The sequence below is a fragment of the Anser brachyrhynchus genome (assembly GCF_964034855.1).
Source record: "Anser brachyrhynchus genome assembly, chromosome: 2".
Taxonomy (NCBI): Eukaryota; Metazoa; Chordata; class Aves; order Anseriformes; family Anatidae; genus Anser; species Anser brachyrhynchus.
Genome location: NC_137695.1, coordinates 69,651,720 through 69,669,944, shown reverse-complemented (window position 1 = coordinate 69,669,944; position 18,225 = coordinate 69,651,720). Strand labels below are relative to the sequence as shown.

Here is an 18,225-nt window from a genome sequence, read left to right as displayed (position 1 = left end):
TCTGTGGCTGGTTTTAGAATAACGATGCCATGCTTAACACATTTTAACACTGAACACACATGACTGAAAATGCTTCTATGCTTGTTTTGTCTGGTAAAAGAATGCATTCTGCTTAGTATGGCAGCAAATTGTCCTTGCAGCAAAACAGATAATTACTTGATGCCCACAGAATAAATTAAGTAATATTTGTGTAAACATCTGTAGATTCATCCATACACAAAACCCTATATCATTATATCATTAAAGTGACATGCAGCAGAGAATGAAGAGAGAGTTCAGTGCATGCAGGAATCTGCTTAGACACAACTGTCCTACCCTGCACTCTGGGAAGTGAAGAGTGGAAGAGGAAAGGGCAAAAGAAAATGCTTCAGAAAAGCTTTGGCTTTTTACATGAGTTGTCCCGTTGGAATTGTGTGAATAAAGTTAACCATAAGTGTTTTGAGAACTAGGGGCCTAAAATAATACAGCAGAGTTCCAAATGTAAAATGGACTAGGTTTATTTTGCACTGAAATTCTTTCATGTGCTATTCCCTTCCATACACACACATTAAAATATTATAAATGTTATTGTTAGGAAAAAATTTGCTGTAAACATTACTGACTCTAATGAATGGCATAAAACTGGGACAGGTCAGCAGTATAAATAATCAGAGTCTTTCTATTTACCCATTTGTAATAATTACAAGATCACGTAACTAATGAAATCATAATTATCCACATTTCATCATTTGTTTTTAACTTGGAAAGCTTGGGACGGAACGATTTTTCTTTTGCATGCATGCATCTGTGGATGATCATTTGTTCTTCATCTGCTGAAAACTGAGGTCCTAATTCAGAGTTTATCATCTGCCCTATCCTTCTTATCATGTGTTTGGTTTCATGTACTGGTAAAGCTGTTGTTGATGAAGAAACAATAGTTTTATTGGGTTTACCCAATAAAGGATATTTTTGGGGTGTTTGCCTGATGAAGTATACAGCTTCCCTGAAGTCAAAGTCTTTTCTATCCTACAATCCTGTATAAAACAAAATTGGTCCTTTTCCAAACTGGAGCAAAACCTAAAACAGTGGAGTTGTCTCTGAATGAAAATTCCATTATCTGTTCAAAACACATTGATCTTATTTTGTGCAGATATAAGCTACATCAAAACAAAATGAAGAGCTGTTGAAAATTAAAAAAAAAATGAATTGCAAAATACCAAAGCAATATTTCAATATCAAATTTCTATATTTTTTTAATAAATGCAACTTTGCAAAGCACCTCAGTTTATAAAAATATGCATATTCTGAAAAAAAGTCCTTAAAATGTCTTAAATTATCTTTAAAATTTATATAAAATTAAGTAATGTTTCATAGAAAGCTAGAATGTTATTATTTTTCTTTCATTTCTAATTATTTGCTTTTGAACAGGCAGCAGTGCAACATCCCTATTTGTTCTACTGATTCTCTGTGTAGTGCACCATATGAATGTAAAAGAATTGTTTTACCTCTTGAAACGCTATAGTCACTATCAGGGAGAATTCTGGTATTCAGAAAACTTCGTACCTTGACAGCACCACTGACAATCAAAGTTTCTGAATAATTCAGGGGGATGGGAAGGAGTGCATTATAAGAGCAAATTTACTAGTGTCTTCTAACAAGTCCCAAGATTAAAGGCCTTCCGATGCATTAACAAAACCTGAAGTAGTTAAGAATAACTGAGTGAAGTTTAGTTTCGGAGAAAATACAAAGTTTTCAACATATATAGCGATGAATGGAAAGTGAGAGACACTACATTTTTGTGTTGGTGTACTGCATGAGTACATCTCCAAACTCAAATCCTAAATAATGTAGGAATGAAACATTGCTTCAACTAATGGATTGCAAGTTACTATATGCATACACAGAATGGAACTGTAATAAAATCATAGAATGGCCTGGGTTGAAAAGGACCTTAAAGATCATCTAGTTTCAACCCCCCTGATATGGGCAGGGTTGCCAACCACTAGAGCAGGCTGCCCAGAGCCACATCCAGCCCGTTCTCCTTTTATTTTTATTATTTGCTTTTTGTCGTTGTTATATCAGATCTTGCTGTTATTTGAGTACCATTCCTCCCCACGTACTTGGTTTCAATGCACAGCATATATTTCTTATTCACATAGCACATAACATGTAGGCCTGCATCATTGTCCTAGACAATACCACTGGGCAAGTTTTGCAGAGTAAAAGAATATTAGAACTAATATAGAACTGATAGGTGGTGAGCTGATATGAAAAATACATATGAAAATAAACATACACAAAACATTTTGGAGAGGACAGTTGTCAAAGAATGGACATTCAACACTTTCTGAAATTTTGCTTTCTTTATGCTGGATGTCCAAAAATAAAGGTACCCAAAACTTACTTTTATTATTTTTTTAATTTAATTTTAGATCTATTAAATCTGAAATTTGCAGTTTTTGCAAGTTCAGCATGCTCAATATGCAACTTTGAGTACCTTTAACAAGACAAGACTGATTTTTCTATTGGGAAGATTAATTTCTCATTGCTGTTGTATAAGTACAGGCCTGTTTTCCTTTGTAATAAATAAACCTGAAGTCAGCACACATAACCACCAGTATAATACGTGCATGTTGTGAAACATGTATTGACTCAAATCTGTTTAATGGTTTTCCACTGAAAATTCAACATCTGCCAACACCACACAAATCTTGATAACTGATGTCATCATGAACCCATTAAGCCTTGGTTTTTAACATGTTAGGAAAACAAAGGGTTTATGGAAGACTGCTAACAGAGGGCTAAATCCTGGAGCCCTTATTCAACAGTAGAAATTGTTCCTTAAGTAAGGTGCAAGTTAAGAGCATCTTAAGCTTAGCATAATGTAAGCAAGCTCTTGTTCCACATTAAATTTAATTAGCCAAATCATTCATGAAAATGACACCATACAACATGAAACCTGTCACCACAAATCACCTATGTTTGTGCCTTTCGTCACTGAGGCTGATTTGGGAATGCATGTCCTGCCACACCAGCTACCAGCTTTGATGTGTCACAGCTGTGATACTGAAGCAAGGAAAAACAATTTAAATAAAGGGGGAGCTCTATAGGAGTTAGGCATTTCCCCCGGAGGATCTAAAACTTCTCAGCAGAGGCCATTCAGAGATACATATTGAATAAAAAGGTCCTCATACTAAAATCTCATAACATGCCTGCAGGATCTCTACAGCTGCAGCTGGGGGAAAAGCTGTGCAGTGCTGAAACAGTAAGGAGCATCCATCCAGATAAAGGAGGAATCCCATGTTATCTCTAACATCCACACACCTGCAAAACTGATAATGCCTTCCCAGCAGTTCGTTTCCTGGGCACATAAGTAGTTAATCAAAGTTACAACACAAGACCTGTGGGGGAGGGAGAGTCATTTAATTAATGTGCCAGATTTCCTTGCCAAAGCTTTTGCCAAGATTAGGTTCAGATTGTAAAGAAATTTCCAAGAGAAGGGTAATTCTCAACACCTGCGGGCACTTTTATTAGCTGCTTGCATAGAATAGGAAACCTTATGTTAAAGTATTTGTCTCTGCTCCATCAAACTGACCTCCCATGCTTTTATCTGTCCATAACCATAAGCAGATTTTAAAGCAGGCTGCAGAAAAGATTGCTAATGAGCAAGTGCTCTGTGGCAAATCCACTTGAATAAAAGTAACCTGTGGATAGAAGCATCACAAAGCTGTTCAAAAGGGACAACATCAAAATACTCTGTCAAGGATCAGTTCAAGTGCTCAGAGTAGGAAGAAAGTAAGAAAGATCAGTGGCATCTTTAACACACCCAGAAAAGGCATTTACCTAATGCAGTGTTATGCTAGATACAGGTCTGGGCTACCAGGGCAGAATCTTGCCCTTGTTAAGGTAAATAGTAAATATCAAAATTTCCCTTGAACCTCTACATTTCCCCCTACCTGGAAAAAAAATATATTTTTTTTTTATTCAGACGCAGTTGATTCTACAACCCTGTGCAAAATGAGGTTCAAAAGTTGAATGCATAGCCACAATGCTTTTAAGCAAACAAAACCTCTGCAAACACCTGTTATGTTTAGAAACAGATTACAATAAATCTAGAAAATGATTACATTTTGGTACTGCACAGTGTAACTTCACATTAAAAGAAACTAAAGTTAATTTAAGATTTATATATATTTTGTTGTGAAGTAATACGTTTGTATCTGAAATGAACAGTTACAACTGACTAGCAGAGTCTTATGGAGTTGTTACTTACCCTTCCAACAGCATGCACTTTTAGCATACTTATACACAAACACATGGAACTCAATTTCTGCAACCATTTGTGCCCATGGACCTGGAATTCTCAAATGTTCATTGGCCACTCTTATTGTTTTTATTCATTGAAATTACATTTTTTCTGGGATTCAGAAAACTATCTTTCTTCTTACTAAAATAACAGTAAAGAGACACTGTTTTCCATTCTTCTTGTGATAATGAAATAAAAATAACAAGTAATTTCCAATAAAACTAACAGCCACCCCCAGCTTTTCAAAGTACAGTATGAGTCTTCAGTTTGTTTGTTTGTTTGTTTTTCCAATAAGCGTTCTTGACAATTCACCCTGGGTTTTAGTGGTGTTATTGTTCTGGTTGCATATTCTTTTTCCTGTCTCAGGTATACAAGAATCGTTTTAAATAAAATGTTAATGAGAACTCACTGCTTAGAAATTTCAGGTCAGATTCCTCCTTCTTCACTCATGCTAACTCATTCTGCAAAAACGTAAGTCACTTGAATGAGTGATGGTGATAATGACTAAATGACCAGGAATTTGAGGAGAGCTGCAATGTCTGCTCAATGAAGCCGCAATGAAAAAATTCAACTGATCTGTCCTTCAATTTTTCCCAGTAAACACCACAAAAACAGTGAATCACACATTATTAATTGATAACCCTTTACATCGGGTAAGTTATGGCACCTATCACTTAGTGTGTTGGCAATGTTGCATGCTGTAAAGCACTACATGAGGTAATGAGAACAGACCTGTGATAGAGCCCTGCCACTTGCCATCATTTGCAGAGGAACTGAAGAATTGTTGGATACTGGTGTCATGCCCCTAAAATTCTGGGGACAAGGCCCTCCCATGGCATTTCTGAGAAGAAATACTGCAGCTGATCTAAAAGTGCACATACCAAAGCAACTCCTGAGCAAATATATTAGTCAATTCAGAACCGACGTTGTTTCTTAGTTTTCAGAAAGCTGAATATAATATGAATCATAGCTAACTTTGCACACTTCATACACTGTGGATCTATAACCATTATTAGTTTTGACAAAGTTGATCACTAAAAAAAGCGCATGAGTTAGGATATACCTAAGGATATTCAATTATACCCAAGAAGGTATAATTGCTGCTAAAGCTTTTATGTTATAGTTCCTAATTTTCTGAGTCACAAGAAAAAGAGCAATCTGGCACTTTCTGTTTACTGGTTCTCTGCACTCCAAATTGAAGGTGATGGCCTTCTCCTGTTATGTTACAGCTTACAGTCTGTATAAACCTATCTCTAGGAATTTACTTTGAAAATTCTTCTGAGTATATATTTTTGAAGAGCTATCCTTTAAAGGAACAAACAGCATTTAACACACCATTTTTCTGTACAGAAAAAATCACATCCAGCTATGCAGATATCCCTCCTAGGTAGCATTGCTGATACAGGTTGGTTTGGGTGACTATTCGACTTGCTACAAACAGTGGAGTAAGAAATACTGCAGACCTCTGCCAAACGTAACACACTTTCATATTCTGTGGAATTTGCTCAGGCCCCAGCCCTACAGACATTCATGTAACTGAGTTTTACACCTGACTAGTTCCGCCAGTTGAGAGATGTTTAGTCATGCGTATCAGGTTAAATGTGAAAAGACAACATAATGTTGATGAGCAAATAACAAACATGTTGCAGCACACAAGAAAAAGCAAACACCCAAGCCTGCCATAATAGCTTCATCAAAGCAAATTTGGCAAAAAGCACCATGGAGGCTGACTGCAATTTTTCCACTATAAGCCTGACCTGTAACTCATTAACCTACCACTAAAACAGCATTCACCTCTTGTTCAGTTCTTCAAAGCACTCAAAGGAAAAAGAAACCGGAATGCATTTTTATTCCTCTCCCCTGGAAAAAAGGCAAGGCATGCCACATTTGTAAAATTTCATAAACACTAGAATAAGACTATAAAAGAACCTATTACTGGCCTACTGAATATATTCATACTGCACTCAGAATGACTTTAGTGATTTTTTTCCCACATTAACACCATTAGACTGTAACTCTTCTTTGATGTTGCATTGCTCTCAGATAAAAATAAACAAACTCTTCTGTTACACCAAAATTGCAAAGGTCCCAAGACCAATGATAAAACTGCTTCTTGTTTATTTCCCTGGGTACTTGCCACCTGCCCCATGGCTAACACTGTACTCCATAACGCTTGTATTTCCACAAAGCCCACAATGCCACCAAAATGACTTCTAAATCTTTTCCTAGAATCTGAGGTCATGAATGACTATTAGTTTAGGAACTATTAAGGGGAGCCATTTGACCAAATACTAACACTGTTTTCTTTTTCACAGGATCGTGCAGAATTTAAGACAACCTATAACAGAGGGCACCATGGTTGTTTTTATATAGGTTTATCAGAGTGTGCCTAATGGAAGATAGGTCCATAAATAAAACATCAAGCATCAAGCTTTTTTTTTTAATCTGTTATTAGCCTCATTAAGACAAGATTAGATCACGCAAAAGGTCACAGTCTAAGACTGCAAAACATTAGAGTCAACCCCTTTAATTGGAGTTAAATCATTACTTCCCAAATTTTGTCAGGATTTGGAATTTCCTTGGAAATTTCCAAGCAGCTTTATGAAGAAGTTTACTCCAGCTTCTCACAACAATCACATGTTGAAGAATTTTAAGAGTTTTTTATTCCTTTAAGTATGCTTAAACCTGCCAACAGGAGCACTGCAACCTCTAGATAAAGGAGCATGGGTCCTTGCTATACTGGAATGATCATTTTTTACTTTTGTTGATAAATCTTAATTTTTCCTACTTTGAATCCCCCTATCTCACTGTTGACTTTTATATTAAGGTCAGTAACACCCAAATTTTAAAGTTGCATGCAGACTAACCAACCGCTTACCTTTCTCCTGCTCTGAAAATCATCTACCTCATTAATATATCACCAAACTCAGATTTCCAGACAGTACTTCAGTGTTTTCTGTTTTTATTTCAGACCAGAGATGACATCACTTGTCTTAAAGCTCACCTGGTTTAAAGAACGAAGATATGACTTCCTGAAGTTCTAGGCCATATTGTACAAGTCAGTTTGGAGACTGAAAATACTATGGAGCTCTTTGGGAAGAAACTTTTTTTTTTTTTTTTTTTGCTTCTGCTACCCAAGCAATGCAATTAATAAAGATATGCATAACTCTTACAAGTGACTGTTCTTCAGAATTGATGCCAAAAGTGAACCCTATTGTAATTTCTGTTCTTAAGCTGCGTAGCAAATGCTGGTCAGCCCAGTGCTCACAGACAGGTGAATTCCAGTACTAGATGAATAGTAAGAGCAAGCTCTCAATTCCTGCAGGATTCTCTCTGCTGCCAAGCCTGATTCTATAAAACATGACGTTCAAATGGAGAGTGGGCCTAATCCTATTCTGAGTTACACATGCATCATTTCAAAGCCTTGTGCTTTGGCACTAGCCACATTGAGGCAGATACTGTCTTTTGCTTACTATGCCTCCTCTTCACATACTTCTTTTCTCTCTGAGATGCAGTTGTACAACATCCCTTTGAGAAAGCACTAGTCTGAGAGAACATATTCCTGCTTGCTCCAGTAAAGCACAACCATAGAGACATTACAAACAGGATCGTTTCTTTTTGTCTTTCCTATTCTGAGAAATATTGGCTTACCATGGGTTAAAAGTCTGCTGTTAAGCACTGGCCATTTTAAGGTGTATTCTTCTCCCCTGCTGATTTGCCCTCTGACCTCTTGGGGGCCAGGGCAGTTGCAGACTTCATTTTTACTCTATTTCCTGGTCTCTCTCCTGGCTGTGCACTCAATGTTTCCACAGCAGATTAATGACAGCTAATAATATCTGATATATCTGGACATTGCCACATAATGAGTTGCAGTCCCACCGGGTGCCCGAAGTGTCACTACTAACAAATTCACCAGAGCTGCACGTAATTAGCATGTAAAGGGAGTGATCATGCAGTAAATCTGGAGGGGAAGATGGATAGCCCATGAGGAAAAAATATAAGGAAAAAAAATACTGTTCTTAACACTCATTGGTAAATGTATGTTTCTTGGCATGAATATTTTCTTGATAACAAACTGTGAACAGGTTACCTTTACAGTAACATTATTCCTTCCATGGCTGATAGGCAGAATTTCATTATGCCACTGCTAATGTTACAATATTTCTGCAAAATGTCACCATATGTAAATTAGAAGAGGTTAGGGTTTCCATTTTAGTTTTCTTTTGAGATGCACTGTCCCTTCCTGCTCTGGTTTTTAATTCTCCCTTCAACTACTTTACAGACATGCTAACATTGACCCAACCCTTGCAAAATAAAATTGGCACTGGAGGATCTTCTTTTTCAAATAGCACAGCCAAATAAGAATGAAGAAACTCAACACATGACAGAGAGCAAACATAGAAGAGTAGAACTTAGTTCCATTGATGAGATTGTATCCAAAGTACAATCTTCCCTGTCACATCAGCAAATACCCAACAAAGAAAAATGGGAAGCATACACAGTTTAAGTTACCTGATCTTAACACACATCTCCATCTCCACCTTGTGACCACCTAGCTGCCCATCATACACTAAGTACTGCCTGCAGACTGGACACATGCAGGCAAAAAGGCCTTCCCAGGAGAAAGAGGACAAGGAGCAGATGAATTGTCCTGATGGGCTGACTTCAGCCTGAAGAATCCTAAATGATGCAGCTCTAATCTAGTTTAAGTCATTCAAACCTTCCCATAGAATCCATTGACCGCCAGTGCTTAAGGCTTTGTTTTGTTTTAAAGTTTATTAGTTTTATTTGGGTTTATTTTGGCTTTTAGGTTTATTTGGGCAGTTGGCCAAAAAAATAGCTATTTCACAATACAAGTATTTTCAATCTATTTTTTACTGAACAGAGAGGTCTTTGGTCCTGAAGGCTTCAGCCTTTAAGTTGTTCTTGTGCATAACGTACTTCTGCTGTCATATGACAGGAGGGGAAAAAAAAGGAAGCCTCACTTAAAAAAAAAAAAATCCCATCAGTATAAAATATTTCTGTAACTCATATTTTTCCTGTGATAATTACTCGGAAACACGAAAGATCATAATGGCTTATTCTAATCTGTAACTTTCTGCAGAAAGAGATCTTGGCCATGAGAACCTCATGATCTGCAGGATAAGCAAACATGAGCTGACCTAAAACCATCTTCATATCAAAGGCAGAAGTTGTGAAGAAATCAAGTACCAGCCCTGGTTTGTGATGCTGATGAGCACTATCAATGAACCCATGCACTGCAAAGAGTGTGAAGGGTTGTTCAAGAGTGCAGGGAAGTGCAGGGAAATATCCTGGAAATAATAGTAGCTGCTGCTGTCCAGTACTACATTCCTGTTCCTGCCAGCATTAAGCAGCTAAGTGCACAAATCCCTAAGTTAGCTCATAAGCTGTGAAGTTTCTGACTTTGCAACTCACACCAAATTTCACCATGGTTAATGTTCTTTGGAATAATCACCTTTTGGAGTGCTTTAGCTTTTATCCCTTTTCTAAAGCTGAAGTTTCCAAACTGCATGCTGCACAGAAAAGTATAAACCCTGGAGGCTTGAAAAAAGCCCAGTTAATTAAGAAGTTAGAATTTATTAAAAAAAAAAATCGCAAGTTTTGAACCTTAGAAAGGACAGTGCTACTGGATGTTTTGTTGTTGTTTTTTAGTTAAAAAAAAATAATCTTTAAGCTTTCTGACAAACAACTACTTTAATTTTGAATCCTTTGTTCTATCACCCTGTCTGCAATGCATAATGGTAACTCCCAGCACAATTATGCATTTCAAGATTCACCTTCCTCACATCATCTCCTTGTATATAAAAAGGCTCAAATGAAAAAAATACCAAAGAAGGCGTGTATTGTTTTTCTTGTTTTTAATGAAAGAACGAACCTCACAGACTATCCAGTTCCCACAGGGGCCTTTTTTTATGCAATCTTAATGATAATTAACTGACAGTGATTGATGTCCAGTACTGAGGTAATAGAAGATATAACTATCCTCTTCTATCCAATTCACTTTTCTTACGAGTTCTTGTTTATTTCAGAATAACATCAAATAAGTTATTTGTACAATTTGAATTTTGCATTTAAAGTTCATCTAAAACACATTTGCTGAACTGCTTTGCCACCTTATTGACTGGGATTTCATAGCCTCAAATTTAATTCTGTTTTATGTTTACAGAAGGCAGCTACTTTTACATTAGAGACTAAAGAAAGCACTCACATACATTTAAATACATTTTGTGGCTAGAAGTATTTCTACTGGAATATGGGCCCAAAATTTTTGAATATGTCCACACGGAATTTTGTTGAAGAGAACATGGCTCTTTTTTAGCTTAATTTCAAAAGACTGTTATCACTGTAGACATCTTAGCGGTTTTGGTTTTTTTATTTGTTTGTTTTGGTTTTTGGTTTTTGTATGTTTGTTTTATATGAGTAATTAACATTTACAAAATCTATTATAAAATCACCATTGCTGAAAAATTCCCAGAGTTTCACAATTTTGATCTTGTAAAAATCTCACAGCATCTCATATATTGTAAAGAATGACTACATGACATAAGTACATTTTATGTTTTATCCTTCAAATCCACTGTTTTAAATAATTGTTTCCATTATGCTAGTTGTGTCAGCTTTAAAATTTTGTATATATATCAACTATTTTAAAAGCTTTTTGAAGAGGTCTCTTACTTTACTGGGAAAATGGTCCAATTTGAAATGTATGTTACACAGAACACCTCATGTTTTAAATTTCTTCATCTGACAGGTGAATTCTCTCTAGTATTTTATTCACTTGTTACATTTAAATGATATTATTTTAACTGCTTTTCTGAAAGACTCTCTCTCATTTATTGGTTAAAAGAAAAATAAGGTCTTTTTAGACATGCAGCATTCCCTTAACAGTTTCATTGCCCTTTCAGCTTGTCATCATATACAACAAAATGTACACAAAATGCATTCCTTGGGAGTTGGAGCTTATCACAGAGCAGTAGTTTCAAAGTGAGTCTTTTATGCCATTTGGCACCCTGAGGATGTGAAGTGACACCCCTGATCTCTCAGGAGACATATCACTGATTTCTTAAAGGTCTCAGTGATAAAGAAATTACTCAGTTATTGTATTTTGTAAATTCTAGCTCCCTTCTCCCCTCCAAGACAGAAGTTGTTGTAAATCTGCATCTGCCAGGGCATCAAGGCATGTTCAGTTTTTGCCTACCTTTATGCCCTCCTTGACAAGAGTAACAAATCAAGTTCAAACATCCTGCACAGAAGGGTCCTTCACTGAGTCAGACACTGCTAAACCCAGACCACTGGACAAGACTTCCATGGAGGTCTATCAACAAGTCTCAATCATCTGTACAGGTTATTGCTCAGGGACAAGGGACACTTCTTTCAGCCCAGGGGCTTCCTGCTGTCACTGAAGCATTCTTTTCCAATGCAATCAGTGGTCATTTGACACATGGGAGACCTCCAGGATTATGGACAATAAACCTTCCCCATTATGAGAAGAACAACTAATGGACATGAATCATGTATTTTCAAGCAGTAGAGACAATGGGCAATACATAAATACCTCCTCACTTAAATGATTTTTGAAGAATGCTTTCAATAAAATAGGTTGGAAAATGTCAGTCTGTGCACACAAGAGTATACCTTTGCCTCACGCAGAAGTGATATGGTCCCACTGCTTCAAAGACAACTACATATGGAAAAAACAGTTGCGGGAAAACCAAATATGATTTGTTGTTGTTCTCCTCAACTGAGGTAACAAAACAGAACCAAACAATTTTGTGTGAAAAGAAGCCTTCCAACTGACCTGACTCTAAACACTTCCTTCTCAAGTACTGAGACCAAAGCAAAGGAAACAACTGTACTCAAGTCACAATGTAGGAGCAGGGAGAGGCATTTTACCCTTCACCCTACTGACTGGCGCTTGGATGCAAAAACATCCTCTAGTGAATCCTGTTGAATTGAATGCCCCCTGCCCTCCTTAGGAAAGGATCCTGGCCATCAAGGAATTGCATATTTCAGTCTCTGGCCCAAATTCAGCTGCCTTTTTTTTTTTTTTTAATCTAATGAGAAACAAAACTAACAGAGGCTGGGGGACTTCACATTAAAGTTCAAAACCCAACAGGTAAAGGTAGGAAAAGAACTGAGCTCTGTCAAGTCCTAACCTCTGTGTAGCTGCTCTCTGTGCTGCCTAGGTATTCTTTTTTTTTTTATTATTATTTTTTTAATGTTAAAAACTTAAGTCCACAGAGTGAGGAAAAAAGAAAGGGAAGGGTCTTAATCTCATTGTGTCTCGTGTATTGCTAATTTAGAAGAATGCATCCAAAGTAGAAGTAGGCACCTCAGTACAATGAAACTAACAAAATCTGCATGCACTGAAGAATGATGCAAAAGGATAGCTGTAAATTATATTTTTCAGTCCATAGTTTCTGACCACCATGCCTGAAATTTTGGAACAAGTCTTCTTTCCAAGCTCCTATTGCATGTGCCTGCTGTGCAGGCAATGGAAAAACATCCTACCAGCTACTGATAACCTGGAGGAGACCAAGAACTCTGCCTCTGTTTTGACTCCAGGGTTCAGTTTGAGGAGCTGAGGTTTTACAGATGAAAAGCAGCAGAGATGTTCATTTCTGTTTTTTCTCAAGTACATGTAGTTGAAGGAACAACACACAAGCATCATTGCACTACCTCTGGAAAATTTATCTTCAAAACAGTAGTATTTTGCTAAAAAATAATTTTAGATATGACTGGAAAAGTTCTCTCTTATCTGAAGTAGGATGCTAACAGAATGATATGAGTGTCTGCTCCAATTAATGAGAATGGAGTTTGTTTCTTGGGAAAGGTCCATCTCCCTTTGCCCCACGGAGTCTCAGCAAGGATCTAATGCAGCTTGAAGGCTATTAGCAGGCAGGCAAACAGCCTCTTCCCAAAGCAGACAAAAAACAGTTAAAAGCACAGCTAGTGTCATGACTCCCTATATCCAATTCTATTCTTTCTGGGCATACTGCTTGCTAAAACAATACCTAGTTAGGTCCAGATATTCAGGCATCCCTGTTATGCCCACTCATACAAACACCCATAAATTCTGAGCCAATGTTACTTTGCCAATACCTTATATAGGGAAACTAGAAAAATGGAAAACAGCCCCTGTGAAACTTGGTGATTCATCTAAACAAGTTTCGCTTCAGAAAAGACAAATTTGTACCAGTCTGCAGCCCAATTACCTCAGACAAATCTGCCATGATTTGTAATTATATTATTATTTTAAATTAATCCATCCATGAATTACAGTTGTCTTTTTGTTTATTCACTTGTTTAGACTGGTCTAAAAAAATGAGCAAAGCTTTCAGCCATTTATAATAAAGGCAAAACAACTAAAAAGACCTTTCTTTCATTTGCATTAATGAGTTCATCCCAAAATATATATGCAATAATATAGGAAATTAAGTTATAAATGTAGGGATGTGCTCCAAGTCACCATAAAAATCTGCATGCAAATGCATAATAATCACAAATCTACATTATTACAATATTAAAAAATACCTACAATTAAATTATCATGTGGAAATAATCATAATGTTATTGGAAACTCAATTATTGTGGCAACCCTTGTCGGGGAATTAGCAGGCTATGGCAAAGGCAAGTCAGACCTGAATTCATCAAATATATATTATCACAATATTACATGTTCACTTCGATTCCATGCAAAGACAAACATCCTCACTCACCAGTATCTGCTCAATGCATTTGTATTATTCATGAACAACTCTGTGATCTATTATACATACAAAACTGATTGTATGCTGCTTGCCAGAGGCTACAATGCAGAGACACAGAATTAATTTTATTATATACACATGCATGATAATTGTGTAGAATTCGGTCAAATATCAAACTCTGCTCCTGTGCTGCATTATTTTACTTTCCAAAAAAGAGGTCTAAGGTCAGCAGCAATTTCTCTTTGGCGACAGTGAAACTTTGTCATTTAGAGCAGAAAGTTCCTGGGTACTAATAAGCCTGGAGCTGTGATGAATGGTCACACATTCCCTTTCCTCTCCAACCCCCACCCATCAAAGGGAGACTGTAACTTTTATTGAGATTCTCAAGAATTCATTGCCTCTCCTGCACACAGAAGTCACTTTGGGCTGCAGACTTAGAGACTTCATTTGTCAGAGATGAAGGCAACACTTTTGGCTTTGGAAACTTGACTAAAATTTTGTGAGAAGATGATCAGTGCAATTAGGGAAACTTGTTTTCAGATGTAGTTTTATTTCTGTAGGAGCTCCTGTTATTTTCCAAAAGTTTTGGTAAACTCTTCAGAAGTGTTTTCACAGGGCCATTTTCCCTGCTACAAGTTTTCATTAAGACTAAACAACTACCTGCAACTTTCTTCAACAGCGCAAGGAACTGATAGGAAGACCCTTTTCTTCTTCCAAATCTTTTGCCAGGATGACAAAGAAATCAAAAAAAAAAAAAAGTATAATGTTTTAAGACAAAAGGAGAGAAATGTATCAAACCTGAGAAGTGAGTTGAACACGGTGCACCACCTCAAAGATCTGGGCTGCATTCAACTGTTAGCGAAAGCCAGCAGGACACCTTACTTCAACACGTTTCAGATTAGGCAAAAGCTAGGTTGACTGGGGTAAGTGGCATATATGTGAATTTCAGAAACAGTAATTACTGTCAGTCATCTTCTGAGATGGGCATTGATTCCTGTGCACTGCAAGTACACAACTCACCATAGTACACATTTGGCTCCAAAATAGTTGTTTCAGGTATAAAAAAGAAAAAGCACTTCCTCAGAGCAAGAAACCTTCCAGTATACCATTCCCCATGCTGCACAAGAATCAAACTGAAATATTTTTCCTTGTAGTCCCATTCACTTCCATTCTCCATCCACCTTGCAGATATTTGGCTATCATATTTATCTGAATCTCTGAGCTTTGATGTTGAAGAAAATTTACTCCCCACCCCGTACATTCAGAGCAGGGTCCTATTCGCATATTCCAAATATACTATTATGTTACTGCACTGCTTTCAACAGTCATAAGCAGAATATGAACTCCACAACATTTATAATCTAGTTTCCCCTCCAGTCTACTCATCAGCCACATGGAGATTTAAACATCCTCATCTTTAAATCTTTTTATAGTTAATGCCATGCCCAGAGTCAATAATTTTCTCACTCCAAGAACAATACCAGATGATCTGGATTTAGTAATGCACAGCTCGCAAGTTCACGACAATATCATAAATTTGCTATAAATAGGTAAGATCATCACTGTTCTAATTAAGTAATCTGATAGATACAAAATCTCAGGAAGAAGGAAGTGAGCTAATCCTTCACACAACATGATGCTCCATCACAAGAGGTAACAAGTGAATAAAATTGGCTTTTTTATCTTGACAGATTCATAGCCATCAACAACAGAAACAGAAAAAGTCACAGCTCTGACCAGTCTCCAGGTCAGCACCCAAAATACCAGAGGTGCAAAGCAAAAGTCTTTGCATTAAAGAACTGTCAGTAATGCATTCTGCCACTAATTGTTTATAATTCCATTCTGTTCTTAAAGATCTAGTTTTTTTTGTTTGTTTTTGTTTTGTTTTTGTTTTGTTTTGTTTTTGCCAAAAGCTACATCTTCTTTAGTGATAGCAATGACTCTGAGGGTGCCAGCACCTTTTAAATATCTCATTCTTCCACAATAAACACACTTACTTTCTGCCATATGAGGCTTGCTAAGCAATTAGTTAATCAGTGGGACCTTATGGCTCAGGCAGTGTCATTTATATTCAACCTCTGCTGTAGAAGTAGGTAACAACCTGTTGGGTAATAGATTTTCTTTGAGATTGTTAGCTCAACATGCTCTGACACGCAGTAAGATAATGGGGAGAAAGACCCTACTGAAATTAATTAGTCACTATTACTTGAAACCTGCCAGTTCTTATGTACATATAAGAAATTCCAGTAGCTCAAGCTTATACCTCTGATCAGAACTAAATTCATGTGGTTTGGGTTCAGATAAAAATATAGTTTAAGAAATTTTAGTTGAACCTTATCCAAACTACCAAACCTCTTAACCATAAAAGGACATTTAAATAATTGAAAGGACATTTTTATTAAACCTGAGCTTGTAACTTTTTCTGGTCTGTCTGAGAACATCTCCATGGGTTACTCATGATGGCACTTTCCCATTTCATTCCAGCTGCTAACATATAGAAAAAATATAGACATAACATATAGAAATATAACATATAGAAAACATATAGAAGAGCATAGCTGTTAAGCCACATTTTCCAAGCTTGTAAAATATGCTTATTTAAAAATCACATAACTTTCAATTGGTTTGCCCAACCCCAATTATTAGTAGCCACACTAACACCACCAGCTAAACAGCAAATTGTTGCAAAGACAAGTGTTCTTATTTCATCGATTAACATTTATTTTGCACATATCCATAAAACACTACTTGAAAGACCATGCATACACAGAACAGATCTTGGCTTCATTTTCATGCCAGCTATCAGACAGCATTGCTCATGCACAGATCTCTTGGCATTTAGTATTCACAGTGCAGAAGCATCTACTGATTCTAATAAGGATCAAGAAATCTTATCAGAGGTGTTGTACAAAACAAAGATTGTCACAAAGCACTTACAGTTGTACAGGTTGACAACTCAACTATTGCTGCACTGTGTTTTGTGTGAGCAATATCTTTCAATGTTTTTCAAGTCACCTTTAAAACAATTGTCATTATAGGTATAGATAGCAGCATATAGCAATGGATAGGGCAATACTACAGCAGCTACTGAGGTAAAATAGCTACTTTATCTTTTGTTCTCATACAGAAAGTTCAATGACATGATAGTATTAGCCAAGTTGAATTTAATTCAGAAGAAATAAAATTTATTAATTCTTCTTCAGACACAATTTATGTCAAAATACATCTTTCAATCTTCTTCCTAATGGGAACAATCCGACACTTGATTTCAGAATTTAGTAGTTTTGCATTTATTTAGTTTTGAGAGATGTGCCCCTTCTCCAACACTTCTTTCCCCAGGAGACACAACCTAATAGTGGTCTGCTTGTGTTTGGTTTCTTTCACTCTTAACCAATGAATTTATTTATTTTTATTTTTTTTTTTAGTTCAAGCATTTAAAACAAAAAACCAAACAAAATCTTTGCACATCCCTCTTGGCCATGATCATCTTTCTTTCCTGGAGGGCAGAACAAATTACTTCTGAGCTGAATTTAGTATTTAAGTATTCTTTGGTAAACCTGCATTACTGACAGAGAACAGCCTTCCCAAGACTGAGCTGAGAGCTGGGCGGGTTCAGAACACAGGAGTAATGTCTCCCAGTCACATAGATCCCCAGCTTTCATTTTTGCAGCCCACTAAAGGTCCCTCGCAACCTAAATCCCCGAAATGAGGCAGTACAGAATGCTTCTTCAAATATCTCCTTGATGCCAACGATGTTTCTATGGTAATTCTGCATACAAAATTCCAGGCTCGTGCTGTGTAAGAGACTATGCAAAGGCCCAAGGAGATAAATAAGCCCATCTAATGTTGCACATACCCAGGGGGCTTCCATAATTTTGGGTGCAAGGAAATACAAAGATGGAACAATGACAATGTTGTGCTGTACTTCAATTGTTGAATTACTTCAATACCTTGCTCACAGATGTGCGCATGTGAATCTAATCAACCAGCTCCTCATAGACAGCAGAGATTATTTTGAGAGATTATTCCTGCTTCTACTACAGGAAATGAAGTGCCAACCTTTCACGACCACTTGTATATAGGTATATGTGCATACACAAACACACACACATCCTCCCCCTATTAGCACACAAAAAAGACAGGAAGAAAAAGTTTCCGATATATAGCATACTATTCACAGAAGAATATGACCTCTAATAATAGACTTGC

The 18,225-nt window shown here is 36.8% G+C and overlaps 1 long non-coding RNA gene across 1 annotated transcript in view; it reads left to right on the top strand.

Annotated features, from left to right (window-relative positions):
* Positions 1-18,101, top strand: part of LOC308189334 — a 44,146-nt gene extending 26,045 nt beyond the window's left edge. Inside the window, exon 3 of the long non-coding RNA XR_013946299.1 lies at positions 7,257-18,101. This is a non-coding gene — a long non-coding RNA (uncharacterized lncRNA). The remainder of the gene's footprint in view (positions 1-7,256) is intronic.
* The last annotated feature ends 124 nt before the right edge of the window (positions 18,102-18,225 follow it).